Here is a 16,323-nt window from a genome sequence, read left to right on the forward strand (position 1 = left end):
ACCCTTTCTACCTTTTTACTTTGGCCAAAAAAGTCGTACCTTTGAACCCTTTCACCCTTTTTACATTGGGGAAAATGTCCTTACCGTTTTGGGCACCTTGCTATCTTTGTACTTTTGGGAAAAACCCCCTTTAAGTTGGAAACCTTGCTAAAACCCTTTTTACTTTGGCAAAACGTTTCCCTTAAACCCTTTTTGGGGAAAACCCCTTTCTACCTTTTTTAAATTGGCAAAACGTCCTTACCGTTGGACACCCTTTCTATCTTTGTACTTTGGCAAAATGTCCTTACGTTGGACACCCCCCTTTTTTCCTTTTCCTTTTTTTATTTTGGCAAAAATTCCCCTTTCCGTTTGGCACCTTCCCATCCCTTTTTACTTTGGAAAAACCCCTTACCGTTGGACACCTTGCTATCTTTGTACTTTGGCCCCAAAAAGCCCTTTACCCTTGGACACCCTTTAAACCCTTTTTACTTTTTTCAAAATGTCCTTACCGTTGGGGACCTTCCTAAACCCTTTTTACTTTTTGGGAAAATGTCCTTACCGTTGGACACCTTTCCAAACTTTGTACTTTGGCAAAAAAGCCCTTACCCTTTTGGGGGGGGCCCCGGGTTTCTACCTTTGTACTTTGGCAAAATGTTTCCCTTTCCCTTGGACCCCTTGCTATCTTTGTCTTTGGGCCCCAAAATTTTCTTTTTCCGTTGGGGAACCCTTTTTACCTTTGTAAATTTTGGGAAAAGCCCTTAACCCTTGGTAACCTTTTTCTAAACCCTTTTTACTTTGGCAAAAAAGTCCTTTCCGTTGGTAACCTTTGAACCCTTTTTTACTTTTTGGGAAAAATTTTTTTACCCCTTGGACACCTTTTTTTTCTTTGTACTTTGGGAAAAAAGCCCTTCCCCTTGGTTTAACCCTTTTAAACCCTTTTTACATTGGGCAAAATTCCCCTTTCCTTTGGACCCTTGCTAAACCCTTTTTACTTTGGCAAAATGTTTTTTACCGTTTGGGAACCTTTTCCCACCTTTGTACTTGGCAAAAACGCCCTTCCTTTGGGCACCTTGTTTCCTTTTTTAATTTGGCAAAATGTCCTTTTCCTTTGGACACCTTGCTTTCCTTTGTACATTTGGAAAAAGTCCTTTTGGGCACCTTGTACCTTTTTTTACTTTGGGAAAACGGGGCCTTTCCCCTTGGACACCTTGCCCACCTTTTTTACATTGGGGAAAATGTCCCCTTTCCGTTGGTAACCTTTCTACCTTTTTACTTTTTGGGAAAACGGGGCCCTTTCCTTGGGGGGCACCTTTTCTAAACCCTTTTTAATTTTTCAAAAACGCCCCCCTTTCCTTTGGACACCTTGTTTCCCTTTTTACATTGGCAAAATGTCCTTTGGACCCTTGCTACCTTTGTACTTTGGGGAAAATGTCTTTACCGTTGGTAACCCTTTTACCTTTGTACTTTGGCCAAAAAAGTCCTTAAAACCCTTGGACACCTTACTCCTTTGTACTTTGGCAAAAAGTCCTTAAATTTTTGGCACCTTTTTCTAATTTTTACTTTGGGAAAATTTTCCTTTTTGGGCCAAACCTTTTTACCTTTGTACATTGGGGAAAACCCCTTACCTTTGGACACCCCTTTCTACCTTTTGTACATTTTCAAATGTCCCCTTAACCCGTTGGACACCCTTTCACCTTTGTACTTTGGGCCCAAAAAGTCCTTACCCTTTTGGGCAAACCCGCTTTAAATTTTTTACATTTGGCCCAAAATCCCTTTGGACAAACCCTTTCTACCTTTGTACATTTGGGAAAAAGCCCCTTTCCGTTGGGAAAAACCTTTTCTTTCCTTTGTACTTTTGGCAAAATGTCCTTACCCCTTTGGGCAACCCCTTTCTACCTATGTACATTTGGGAAATGTCCTTACCCCTTGGGGCAAAAAAGCTATTTTGTATTTGGGAAAAAAGCCCTTTAACCGGTTTTGGGCACCTTGCTACCCTTTTTACATTGGCAAAATGCCCCTTTCCCTTTTGGGCAAACCCTTTCCCACCTTTGTTTCTTTTTGGCCCAAAAAGGCCCCCTACCTTTGGACACCTTGCTACCCTTTGTACTTTGGGAAAATGCCCTTTCCTTTGGAAACCCTTTAACCCTTTTTACTTGGGAAAAAGCCCTTACCTTTGGAACCCCTTTCTAACCCTTTTTTCTTTGGCAAAAATGTCCCTTTGGCAAACCCTTTCTACCTTTTTTCTTTTGGGAAAATTTCCTTTTGGGAAACCCTTGGGTACCTTTTTACTTTTGGGAAAACCCCCCTTTTCCTTTTTGGGCCCCTTCTCCCCTTTTACTTTGGAAAAAAAAGTCCTTTGGGGCACCTTTCTACCTTTGCTTTTGGGAAAATGTTTCCTTTTTAAAACCTTGCTACCCCTTTTAATTTGGCAAAATGTCCCTTTTGGGCACCCTTTCTACCTTTGTACTTTGGCAAAAAGGCCCCCTTTTCCCTTTTTTTCACCTTGGGTACCTTTGTAAATTTGGCAAAATGCCTTTGGACACCCCTTTCAACCTTTGTACATTGGGGAAAAAGACCTTCCGTTGGGGCACCTTGCTTTCCTTTTTTACTTTTTTAAAAAAGCCCTTACCTTTGGGCACCTTTTTAACCCTTTGACTTTTTGGGAAAATTGGGGCCCCCTTTGGGCCCCTTGCTACCTTTTACTTTTGCAAAAAAGTCCTTAAACCCTTTTGGGCAACCCTTTCTATCTTTTTTACTTTGGCCCAAAAAGGGCCCTTTTCCGTTGGGAAAACCTTTCTATCTTTGTATTTGGAAAACGCCCTTACCGTTGGACACCTTGCTACCTTTGTACTTGGCAAAAAGTCTTACCTTTGGACACCTTGCTATCTTTTTTACTTTTTGGAAAAATTTTTCCTTTGGGCATTTGAACTTGTACCCTTTTGGGAAAATGTCCCCTTTTAAAAAGTTGGGAACCCTTTCTACCTTTGTACTTTGGGAAAAAAGCCTTAAACCCTTTTGGGAAACCCTTTCTACATTTTGGGCTTTGGCAAAAGTCCTTTCCCTTGGACACCCTTTCTACCCTTTTTAATTGGGGAAAAAACCCCTTTCCTTTGGAAAAACCTTGCTACCCTTTTTTAAATTTGGGAAAACGCCCTTACCTTTTTGGGCACCCTTTCTACCCCTTTTTACCTTTTGGGAAAAAGTCCTTACCCTTTTGGGAACCCTTTCTACCCTTTTTACTTTGGCAAAAAGTCTTTACCCTTGGTAACCCTTTCCCACCTTTGTAAAATTGGGGGAAAAGTCCTTTCCTTTGGGCACCTTGCTACCTTTTTTACTTTGGCAAAATGTTTCCCTTTTTTTTGGGCACCCTTTCACCTTTGTACTTTGGCAAAATGTCCTTTTGGGGCACCTTGCTAACCCTTTTTACATTGGCAAAACGGGCCCCTTTCCTTTGGACACCCCTTTCTACCTTTTTACATTGGCAAAATGGCCTTTTTCCCTTGGGGCACCTTTCTAATTTGTACTTTGGGAAAATGTTTCCCTTTCCGTTGGCCCCCCTTGCTACCCTTTTGGGACTTTGGGAAAATGTCCTTACCTTTGGACACCTTGCTACCTTTGTTAAAATTTCCCAAAAATTTCCCTTTTGGGCACCTTTTCTAAACCTTTTTACCTTGGCAAAAAACGCCCCTTTTTCCGTTGGCCCCCTTGCTACCCTTTTTACTTTTTACAAAATGGCCTTACCGTTGGAAACCCCTTTCTACCTTTTTTACTTTGGCAAATGTCCCCTTTCCCTTGGGCACCTTGCTACTTTTTCTTTTGGGAAAACCCCTTACCTTGGACAACCCTTTCTACCCTTTTTACTTTGGCAAAAAATCCCTTTCCCCTTTTGGGCACCTTGCTCATATGGACCCCTTGGCCAAAAAAAGCCCCTTTCCGTTGGACACCTTGCTATCTTTGTAAATTTGGCAAAAAAGCCCCTTTCCGTTTGGGCCCCCTTGCTACCTTTTTTTAACCCTTGGCAAAAAAAAGCCCCCTTTCCTTGGACCCCCTTGCTACTTTTTTTATTTGGCCAACCCCCCTTTCCCTTTTGGGCGGCCTTTTTCCTTTGTACTTTTGGGAAATTTCCCCTTTCCTTTGGGCACATTTCAACCTTTTTTAAATTTGGCAAAACCCCTTACCTTGGCCCCCTTGCTACCTTTGTACTTTGGCAAAATGCCTTTGGACCCTTGGGGTACCTTTTTTTACTTTTGGGGAAAAAAGTCCCTTTTTTACACCCTTTCTACCTTTGTTTCTTTGGCCAAAAAAGCCCTTTCCTTTGGACACCTTGCTAAAAAAATTTTTACTTTGGCAAAAAAGTTCCCCTTTTGGGCACCTTGCTTTCCTTTGGTTTCTTTTTCAAAATTCCTTTGGAACCTTGTACCTTTGTACTTTGGCAAAAAAAATGTCCTTTTTGGGCACCTTTCTACCTTTGGGAAATTTGGCAAAAACCCCCCTTTCCCCTTTTTTACACCTTGCTACCTTTTTTCTTTTGGCCCAAAAAGTCCCCTTTTGGGCACCTTGCTTTCCTTTTTACATTGGGGAAAAAGACCTTACCGTTGGGAACCTTGCTAAAATTTTTACTTTGGGAAAAAAAAACCCCCCCACCTTTGGAACCTTCCTTGTTTTTCCCCTTTTTTTTACTTTGGCAAAAAGTCCTTTGGACACCTTTTCTTTCCTTTGGGACTTTTGGAAAATGTCCCCTTTTGGGCAAACCCTTTCTACCTTTGGGAAAATTTTTCAAAAAAGACCCCTTTCCGTTGGGGCACCTTGCTACCTTTTTACTTTGGCCCAAAACCCCCTTACCTTTGGGGCCAAACCCCCTTTCTCCTTTGTACTTTTTGGGAAAATGTCCCTTTGGGGCACCTTGGGTACCTTTGTTTCTTTGGCAAAAAGTTTCCCTTACCTTTGGGGCCCCCTTGCTATCTTTTTTTTAAAAACCTTTGGCAAAAACCCTCCCTTACGTTTGGAAAAACCTTGGGGCTAAATTCCTTTGGGTTCCCTTTGGGGGGGGCCAAAAACCCCCCTTTCCCGTTGGGGGGGGCCAAACCCGCTAAAATTTTTAAATTTTGGCAAAATGGGGGGCCCCCCCTTAAAACCTTTGGAAAAACCCCTTGTTGGTATTTTTTTTGTACCTTTTTGGGAAAAGTTCCTTTTGGGCACCTTGCCCCTTCTTTGGGGCCCCCCCCCCACCCTTTTTTAAAATTTTTCTTTTTGGCAAAAAAGTCCTTTCCGTTGGTAACCCTTTCTACCCCTTTTTACTTTTTTGGGAAATGTCCTTACCTTTGGACACCTTTCAAAATTTGTTTCTTTGGCAAAATGCCTTACCCTTGGACACCTTTTTTTCCTTTGTACATTGGGCAAAACGCCCTTACCTTTGGACACCTTGCTACCTTTGTACTTTGGCAAAACGCCCCTTAAACCCTTGGAAATTGCCCACCTTTGTTTCTTTGGCAAAAAGGGCCTTCCGTTTGGGAACCCTTTCCCAAATTTTTTTACTTTGCAAAATTTTTCCCTTTTCCGTTTGGGAAACCTTTCACCTTTTTACTTGGCAAAAAAGCCCTTCCCCTTGGACCCCTTGCTTTCCTTTGTCTTTGGCCAAAAACCCCTTCCGTTGGACACCTTTCAAACCCTTTTTTTCTTTGGCGAAAAGCCCCTTTTTCCCTTTGGGAAAACCCCTTTCTACCTTTGTTTCTTTGGCAAAATGGGCTTTTAACCCTTTTGGGAACCCCGCTACCTTTTTATTTGGCCAAAATGTCTTTACCGTTGGGAACCTTGCTACCTTTGACATTGGCAAAAAAGTCCTTACCGTTTTAAAACCTTGGGTTTCCTTTGTTTCTTTTGGGGGAAAAAGTCCTTACCGTTGGACACCTTGCTACCTTTGTAAATTTTGGGAAAATGTCCCTTTTCCCTTGGTTTAAACCCTTTCTGGCCTTTTTTACTTTGGCAAAACGGCCCTTTTCCCTTTTGGGCACCTTTCACCTTTTTACTTTTGGGAAAAAAGGGCCCTTTGGACCCTTGGGAAACCCTTTTTACATTGGGGAAAAAGCCCTTTCCTTTTGGGCAATTTCTTTTCCCTTTTTGCTTTGGCAAAATGGGCCTTTGGAAAACCTTGGGTTTCCTTTTTACAATTTGGGGAAACGCCCTTACCGTTGGAACCCTTTCATCTTTTTTACTTTGGGAAAATGTCCCTTACCGTTTGGGCACCTTGCACCTTTTTTACTTTGGGAAAAACCCCCACCTTTTTGGGGAAACCCTTTCTACCTTTGTACATTGGCCAAAAAGCCCCTTTCCTTTGGACACCTTCACCTTTTTTTACTTTGGCAAAATTTCTTTTTTCCCTTGGTAAACCCTTTTACCTTTGACTTTTGGGAAAAAATTTCTTTTCCCCTTGTAACCCTTTCTACCCTTTGTAATTGGGAAAAAAAGTCCTTACCCTTTTGGGCACCCTTTTACCTTTGTACTTGGAAAAAGTCCTTACCCTTGGACACCTTGTTACCTTTTTAAATTTTTGGGAAAAATTTTTTACCCTTGGTAACCTTGCTTTCCTTTTTACTTTTGGGAAAATGTCCTTTCCCTTTTTTGGAACCCCCCCTTTCTACCTTTGTACTTTTGGGAAAACGCCCTTACCGTTTGGCAAACCCTTTCTAAAACCCTTTTTACTTTTGGGAAAACGCCCTTACCGTTTGGGGCCCCCCTTTCTACCCTTTTTTACTTTGGGGGAAAAGCCCTTTCCTTTTTGGGAAAACCCTTTCTACCTTTGTACTTTGGCAAAATGTCTTTACCGTTGGTAACCTTGCTACCTTTGTACTTTGGCAAAATGTCTTTACCGTTGGTAACCTTGCTCCCTTTTTTACATTGGCAAAAAAGTCCTTACCTTGGACCCCCTTGTAAACCCTTTTTACTTTGGGCAAACGTTTCCCTTTCCGTTTGGGGAAAACCTTTCTACCTTTGTACTTTGGCCAAAACCCCCCTTTCCTTTGGACACCTTGCCCACCTTTGTATTTGGCAAAATGTCCTTTTGGGGGCCCCTTTCTCCTTTGTACATTGGGGGAAACGCCCTTACCTTTGGAACTTTTTCTACTTTGTTTCTTTGGCAAAATTTTCCTTTGGACACCTTCTAACCCTTTTACATTGGGGAAAAAGCCCTTTACCGGGTTTGGGCCCTTTTCTATCTTTTTACTTTGGGGGAAAATGTCCTTACCGTTGGGGCACCTTGTACCCTTTTTACTTTGGCCAAAAACCCTTAAAACCCTTTTGGGCACCTTTTACCTTTGTCCCTTGGGAAAACGCCCCTTTCCCTTTTGGGCACCTTTCTAAATTTGTTCTTTGGCAAAATGTTTTTTACCTTTGGTTTAAACCCTTTTACCTTTGTACTTTTGGGAAAATGTCTTTACCGTTTTTTAACCTTTTACCCTTTTTACATTGGCAAAAAGCCTTAAACCGTTGGGGGACCTTGCCCACCTTTTTTTTCTTTGGCAAAAAAGTCCAACCGTTTTGGGCACCTTTTACCTTTGTCCCTTTGGGAAAAAGTCTTTACCCTTGGGAAACCCTTTCTACCTTTGTACATTGGCAAAAAGTTTTCCCTTTCCGTTGGACACCTTGCTACCTTTTTTCTTTGGCAAAAAAGGGCCCTTAAACCCTTTTGGGCACCCTTTCTTCCTTTTTTCTTTGGCGAAACGCCCTTCCCTTTTGGGCACCTTTTACCTTTGTACTTTGGCAAAATTTTCTTTACCGTTGGTAACCTTTCTACCTTTTTACTTTTGGGAAAATGCCTTTTTTTTTTCCCTTTTGGGAACCTTGCCCCCTTTGTTTTTTTTTTTTGGCAAAAAGTCCTTTAAACCCTGGACACCCTTTGGGGACCTTTGTAATTTGGGAAAAAATCCCTTTCCGTTGGAACCCCCTTTTCTACCTTTGACTTTGGCAAAAAGTCTTTTACCGTTTGGGAAACCCTTTCTACCCTTTTTTTCTTTGGCAAAAAGCCCTTTTCCCTTTTGGGCACCTTTCTACCCTTTTTCTTTGGCAAAAAGTCCTTTGGACACCTTGGACCTTTGTACCTTTGGGGAAATTCCCTTACCTTTTGGGCACTTTGCTATCTTTGGGACTTTGGCAAAATGTCCCTTTTGGGCCCTTGCTTAAACCCTTTTTACAATTTGGGGAAACGCCCTTAACCCTTTTGGGCACCCTTTCTTTTTGTACTTTGGAAAATTTTCCTTACCGTTTGGGCACCTTCTACCTTTTACTTTGGCAAAACGCCCTTTCCTTTTGGGGCCCCCTTGCCCTTTGTACATTGGGAAAACCCCTTTTCCTTTGGACACTTGCTACCTTTGTACTTTTGGGAAAAAAACCTTTACCGTTGGTTTCCCCTTTCTACCTTTGTACTTTGGCAAAATGTCTTTACCGTTGGTAACCTTGCTACCTTTGTACATTGGCAAAATGTCCTTACCGTTGGACACCTTGCCACCTTTGTACTTTTGGCAAAAAAAGTTTTTTACCCTTGGACACCTTTCTACCTTTTTACTTTGGGGAAAATTTTCCTTTTTTTTTTCCCGTTGGTAAAATTGCTACCTTTGTACTTTTGGGAAAAGCCCTTTCCCTTTGGGGCACCTTCTACCTTTGTAAAATTTTTCAAAAATTCCCCTTTGGGAACCTTTGCTACCTTTGTACATTCCCCGAAAAGCCCTTACCTTTGGACAATTTTTTCTATCTTTGTTTCTTTGGCAAAATGTCCTTTGGACACCCCTTTTAAAACCTTTTTTACATTGGCGAAACGCCCCTTTTCCGTTGGGGCACCCTTGCCATACCTTTGTACTTTGGCAAAATGTCCTTAAACCCTTGGGCACCTTGTACCTTTTTTACATTGGGGAAAAAACGCCCTTACCTTTTTTGGGAAAACCCTTTCTTCTTTGTACTTTGGCAAAATTTTCCCCTTTTGGGCACCTTGCTACCTTTGTACATTGGGGAAAACGCCCTTTTCCTTTGGGCACCTTTTATACCTTTGGGACATTGGCAAAACGCCCTTTCCCTTTTGGGCACCTTGCTCCTTTGTACCTTTTGGGAAAATGTCCTTTGGACACCTTGCTACCTTTGTACATTTGGGAAAAAAGGGCCCCTTTCCCCTTTGGGGGCACCCTTTCTATCTTTTTTACTTTGGCAAATGTCCTTTGGACACCTTTTATCTTTGTCTTTGGCCAAAAGCCCCTTTCCGTTTTGGGCACCTTTCTACCTTTGTACTTTTGGGAAAATGTCCCCTTAAACCCTTTTGGGCACCTTGTATCTTTTTACTTTGGGGAAAATGTTTCCCCTTTTGGGGGGAACCCTTCAACCTTTGTAAAATTGGCCCCAAAAAGCCCTTAAAATTTGGACACCTTTCTAAACTTTGTACTTTGGCAAATGTCCTTTGGAAAAACTTTTCCCACCCTTTTGGGAAAAATTGGCGAAACGGGCCCCTTAAACCCTTTTGGGCCTTTGCTATTTTTGTACTTTGGCAAAATGTTCCCTTTTCCGTTTGGGAACCTTGCTACCTTTTTTACTTTTGGGAAAAACCCCCCTTACCTTTTGGGGCAAACCTTGTACCTTTGGGAAATTTGGGAAAATGTCCTTACCTTTTGGGAAAACTTTCTACCTTTTTACTTTGGGGAAAATTCTTTACCGTTGAATAACCTTGCTACCTTTGGGACTTTGGCAAAACGCCCTTACCTTTGGACACCTTGCTACCCCTTTAAAACTTCGGCAAAAAAGCATTTCTTTGGCACCCTTGCTACTTTGTACCAAATTTGGCCCAAAAAGTCCCTTTTGGGCCCTTGCTTCCCTTTTTTTTTGGCAAAACGGGCCCCTTTTCCTTTTGGGCACCATGCTAACCTTGGGACAAATTGGGGAAAATGTCTTTTCCTTTTTGGGAACCTTGCACCTTTGTATTTGGCAAAAAGCCCTTACCGTTGGTAAAACCTTTTTTACCTTTGTACAATTTGGGAAAAAGTCCCCACCTTTTGGCACCCCTTTCTACCTTTTTTACTTTGGCAAAATGTCTTTACCGTTGGTTAACCCTTCTACCTTTGTACTTTGGGAAAAAAGCCCCCTTTCCTTTGGGCCCTTGCTATCTTGTACTTGGCAAAAATTGGGCCTTACCTTTTTAACCTTTCCCACCTTTGTACATTTGGGAAAATGTCCTTTTTTGGGCACCTTGACCTTTGTACTTTTTGGGAAAAACCCTCCCTTTCCGTTTGGGCCCCCTTGCTACCTTTGACTTGGGAAAATTTTTCCTTAAAGTTTTGGTTTAAACCCTTTCTACCTTTGTACTTTGGGCCCAAAAAGGGCCCTTTCCTTTGGACACCCTTTCTACCTTGTACTTTGGCAAAAGTCCTTTTTGGACACCTTGCTACCTTTGTTTCTTTGGCCAAAAACCCTTACCGTTTTTTCACCTTTCTACCTTTGTCCTTTGGGGAAAACGCCCTTTTCCTTTGGGCCCCCTTGCACCCTTTTTAAAAATTTGGGAAAAAATTTTCCCTTTCCCTTTGGGCAACCTTGCTACCCTTTTTAAATTTGGGAAAAGTTCCTTTCCCTTTTTACAAACCCTTTCTTAACCCTTTTTATTTGGGGAAAATGTTTTGGGGAACCCCTTTCAACCTTTGTACATTTTGGGAAAACGCCCTTTCCTTTTTGGGAAAACCTGCTACCTTGTAACATTTTCAAAATTTTCCTTTCCGTTTGGGCACCTTTTCCTACCTTTTTAATTTGGCCAAAAAAGTCCTTACCTTTGGACCCCTTGCTACCCTTTTTTCATTGGCAAAATATCCTTTGGAAAACCTTGCTACCTTTTTTCATTGGGGAAAGCCCTTTCCGTTGGACACCTTTCTACCTTTGTTTTTTGGCCCCAAAAAGTCCTTTTCCCTTGGACACCCTTTCTATTTGTACTTTGGGAAAATGTCCTTACCGTTTGGAAAACCCTTTCTATCTTTGTACTTTGGCACAAAAGCCCTTTTACCTTGGACACCTTGTCCCCTTTTTACTTTGGCAAAATGTCCTTAAACCCTTTGGGGAAACCCTTTCTACCTTTGTACTTTGGGAAAATGCCCTTACCTTTGGGCAAACCCTTTCTTTCCTTTGTTCCCTTGGCCAAAAAAGCCCTTTTCCCTTGGACACCTTGCTACCTTTGTACATTGGCAAAAGCCTTAAACCCTTTGGGGCACCCCTTTCTTTTTTGACTTTTTTTGGCAAAATGTCCTTAAACCCCCCCTGGACAAACCCTTTCTTTCCTTTGTTTCTTTGGCAAAAAGCCCTTACCTTTGGACACCTTGTACCCTTTTTATTTGGCAAAATGTCCTTAAACCCTTTTGGGCCCTTGCTACCTTTGTACATTGGCAAAACGCCCCCTTTCCCTTTTGGGAAATTTTTACCTTTGTACTTTGGGAAAATGCCCCTTTCCTTTGGAACCTTGCCCACCCCTTTTACTTTGGCAAAATGTCCTTACCTTTGGACAAACCCCTTTCTACCTTTTTTACATTGGGAAAATGTCCCTTTTGGGCACCTTCTACCTTTTGGGACTTTGGCAAAACGTCCTTACCTTGGACAAAATTGCTACCTTTGGGACATTGGCAAAATGTCCTTACGTTGGTAACCTTGAAACCCTTTTTACCCTTTTGGCCCCAAAAAGCCTTACCTTTGGACACCCTTTCTACTTTTTTACTTTGGGAAAAAGTCCCTTTTGGGCAACCCTTTCTAAACCCTTTTTACTTTGGCAAAAAGCCCCTTAACCCTTGGAACCCCTTTTACCTTTTGTACTTTGGCAAAAAGCCCTTTTCCTTTTTGGGCACCTTTCTACCTTTGAAAAATTGGGGAAAAAAACCTTACCCTTTGGGCACCTTTCTAACCTTTGAAAATTTTGGGAAAATGTTTCCTTTCCTTTGGACACCTTGCTACCTTTTTTCCCTTTTGGGAAAATGTCCTTTGGGGAAATTGCTAACCCTTTTTACATTGGAAAAAAGCCCTTAACCCTTTGGAAACCCTTTTACCCCTTTTTAAAATTGGGGAAAATGTCCTTACGTTGGACACCCCTTGGGGGTTCCTTTTTACTTTTGGGAAAATGCCTTACCTTTTGGGGACACCTTGCTACCCCTTTGGGGACATTGGCAAAAAAAATCCTTTGGAACCTTTCTACCTTTGTACCCTTGGCCCCCAAAGGGCCCTTTCCCCTTGGAAACCCTTTCTACCTTTGTCCCCCTTTGGGAAAAATTTTCCTTTCCCTTGGAACCTTTTCTACCCTTTTTACTTTTGGGAAAATGTCCCTTTCCCTTGGACCCCCTTGCTTTTCTTTGTCCCTTTTGGGAAAACGCCCTTTAACCCTTGGACAAACCTTTCTATTTGTACTTTTGGGAAAAAAGTCCCTTCCTTTGGGGAAACCCTTTTTACCTTTGTTTCTTTTTTCCAAAATTTCCCTTACCCTTTTTTTACCCTTTCTACCCTTTTTACATTGGCAAAAAAGACCCCCTTTCCGTTGGACCCCTTGCTACCTTTGTAATTGGCAAAATGGGCCCCTTTCCCTTTTACACCTTTTCTTTCCTTTTTTACTTTGGCCAAAAAGTTTCCCAAACCCCTGGACCCCTTGCTGCCCTTTTTACTTTTGGCCCAAAAAGCCCCTTTCCTTTGGACACGTTTGCTACCTTTTTATTTGGCAAAAGGGCCTTACCCTTTGGACCCTTGGGTAAATTTTTTACATGGCCCAAAAAAACCCTTTCCTTTGGGGCACCCTTTCTTTTCCTTTGTACTTTGGCAAAAAGCCCTTACCCTTTGGGGCACCTTGTACCTTTGTAATTTGGGGAAAATGCCTTCCTTTGGACACCTTGTAATTTTTTCTTTGGCAAAATGCCTTACCGGGTTTGGGCATCTTGCTACCTTTGTACTTTTGGGAAAATGCCCCTTTAAAACCCTTTTGGGCACCTTTTCTACCTTTGTCCCTTTTGGAAAAAAGCCCCTTACCTTTTGGGGCACCCTTTCTACCCTTTTTCTTTTGGCAAAAAGTCCTTTGGAACCTTGCACCTTTTTTTTTGGCAAAAGTCCTTTGGGGCAACCCTTTTTCCCCTTTTACATGGGGAAAAAGCCCTTTTTTTCCCTTGGACACGTTTTTTTTTCCTTTTACTTTGGCAAAAGGGCCCTTTTTTCACCCTTTTTTACCTTTTTACTTTTGGGAAAATGCCCTTTCCTTTGGACACCTTGTTAAACCTTTTTTCATTGGCAAAACGCCCTTACCGTTTGGGACCTTGTACCTTTGACTTTGGCAAAAAAGTCCTTACCCCTTGGGAAAAGGTTTTACCCTTTTTACTTTGGCAAAAATGTCCTTTGGAAACCCTTTCTAAACCCTTTTTATTTGGCAAAAAAGTCCCTTTCCCTTTTGGGAAACCCTTTCTAATTTTTTTTCTTTGGCAAAAAAGCCCCCTTTCCCTTGGTAACCTTGTAAACCCTTTTTACATTGGCAAAATGTCCTTTACCGTTGGGGAAAAATTTTACCTTTGACTTTTGGGAAAATGTCCTTAAACCCTTTGGGCACCTTTCTACCTTTTTACTTTGGCAAAATGTCCTTACCTTTGGACAAACCCTTTCTACCTTTTTTACTTTGGCCCAAAAACCCTTACCGTTGGTAACCTTGCTACCTTTGTACTTTGGGAAAAAAGCCCTTAAACCATTTGGGCACCTTGTACCTTTGTACATTGGCAAAAAAGCCCTAACCTTTGGACAAACCCTTTCTACCTTTGAAATTTGGCAAAATGTCCTTTGGGCACCTTGTACCCTTTTTACTTTTTGGGAAAAAGTCCTTACCGTTGGAAACCTTTCTACCTTTAACTTTGGCAAAAAGCCTTTCCGTTGGAAAACTTTTTACCTTTTTACTTTGGCAAAATGTCCTTTCCGTTGGACACCTTGGGTAAAATTTGTTTCTTTTTTCAAAAAGTCCTTTTCCGTTGGGAAAACCCGGGTACCTTTGTACTTTGGCCCAAAAAGTCCCCTTTCCGTTTTGGGCCCCCTTGCTACCTTTTTTACCCTTTTGGGAAACGCCCCCACCGTTGGACACTTGCTACCTTTTTACTTTTGGGAAAAAGCCCTTTCCGTTGGAAAAAATTTTTGCCCTTTTTACTTTTGGGAAAACGCCCCTTTCCGTTGGGCACCCCTTTCTTTCCTTTGTACTTTGGGAAAATGCCCCTTTCCCTTTTGGCCCCTTGCTACCTTTGTACTTTGGGAAAATGCCCCTTAGTTGGAAAACGTTGTACCTTTTTTACTTTGGCAAAACGCCCTTACCCTTGGTAACCTTGCTATTTTTACTTTGGCAAAAATTTTCCTTACCTTTTTGGAAAACCCTTTCTACCTTTGACTTTTGGGAAAATTTCCCCTTTTCCGGGGGGAAACCTTGCTAAACCCTTTTTACTTTGGCAAAACCCCCCTTCCCTTGGGGCACCCTTCATCTTTTTACTTTGGCAAAAAGCCCTTACCGTTTGGGCACCCTTTCTACCTTTTTAATTGGGAAAAAAGCCCTTACCGTTGGACACTTTTCCCACCTTTGTACTTTGGCAAAATTTCCCTTAAACCCTTGGTAACCTTGCTACCTTTTTACTTTGGCAAAAAAGGGCCCTTTCCGTTGGACACCTTTCTACCTTTGTACTTTTGGGAAAAAGTCCCTTTTCCTTGGACACCTTGCCCATCTTTGTACTTTGGAAAAAGTCCTTACCTTTTTTGGGGACCCTTTCTACCTTTGTAATTTGGCAAAACCCTTCTTACCGTTGGGCACCCTTGGGTACCCTTTTTTTATTTGGGGAAAACGTCCCCTTTCCGTTGGACACCCTTTCTCCTTTGTTTCTTTGGGGAAAACCCTTTTCCGTTGGGCACCTTGCTCTTTAGTATTAAGTGTAAAATTTGCTAGGGCGTTTTGGGAAGTTTGTTCTTTTTTTAATTTAGTAATAAACCCAAAAACCGCGAGAAAGGGATTTTTTAAATCTGTTTTTTCCGTCTGCATTTTGCCCTTGTAATTCGTATTGGTTTTTTTTCCCCCGATTTCATGTTTAAAGTTGTAATTTTTTTTTCTGTCTATCTGGTACTTTCCCCACCAAAAAAATGGGTTGGGGGCTTTTTAAAATTTGGTTTTGGGTTTTCCCCCACACCCCAAAATACCACCTTTTTACAAAAAATAATACTATGCCATAAAAAATTGTTCTAAAAATTTCCTGTTTTGCAGGTAAACTTTAACATATGGAAAAAAATTATGACTGATAATTGTAAAGTTTTTTTTACTTAGAAATAAAGTCTGTACGTGAATCTGATTGTATCATCCCAAAATCCTTGGCCTGTGTTTTTTAGGCCCTTTGGGTATACACCAGCATAATGTTTTTTGGTTTTAATTTACTGCCAACTGCGAGGCCCCATGCAAAATAAAGTAAGTTTGCATGCAATCAATAGTTGTTTTTCTTTTAACATGATAGAAGCTGTGACAAAGTTTTTAAAATTTTTAATTTAAAAGGATACTAAACGACGAAATATTTAAAAAACAAAAAAGGGTTAAAATTTTAAAAGTCCAGGGTTGAGAGTGTTCCCAATGCGACTTTGAAAGTGGGTTAAAAAGCAAATTTAAAAATTCATATTTCCTTTTTGTAATTTTAAAAAAGTTATTTTTTTTTTTATCGTTTAAAAAAACAAAGTACTTTCTATCTCAATTTTTTTAAAAACATCGACAATAATTTTTTTTGAAATTCCATTTCATATCCAAAAAATTGGGCTATGTTCCGGGGGGCAAAAGAAAAAAAAAAAGAATTTACTTGTCCTTTTTTAAAAAAGAAATTTTGGTGACCTCCGTATTTCTTTTTTTAATTATGTCTTTTTTTCCCGGGTTCCCCAAAAAAAATATTAAAATAACTGGAATTTTAAATTTTTATGAAAAAAAAATTTAAAAATTTTCAAAAATGGGAGAAAAACACAAATATATTCTGAAAGATTCATTTTGACTTTTTCCTCTCAATAACAAAAATATTTTAAACAACGTTTTGAATAGAAGGGAAAAAAATGTTTACTGTCTTCGTAAAAATTTTTTTGAAAAATTTTTATTAAAATGACAGCTGTTAATTTTTCCGGGAGATATGGGCGGGGGGTATTTTTTATTAATTAAAAAAAATTGTGAAAGGGAAAAGTAAATCCCCTGGCAAAAAGAAATGTAATTTTCATTTGAAAAAATAAAAATTTTGTCTAATTATTACATTTAATGTTGAACCAATTATTCATTATCCTTTTTAACCCTTTCATTTAATTTTCTCAAAAAAAATTTTTATATGTCTA

This window comes from Mercenaria mercenaria, chromosome 14 (genome assembly GCF_021730395.1).
Source record: "Mercenaria mercenaria strain notata chromosome 14, MADL_Memer_1, whole genome shotgun sequence".
Taxonomy (NCBI): Eukaryota; Metazoa; Mollusca; class Bivalvia; order Venerida; family Veneridae; genus Mercenaria; species Mercenaria mercenaria.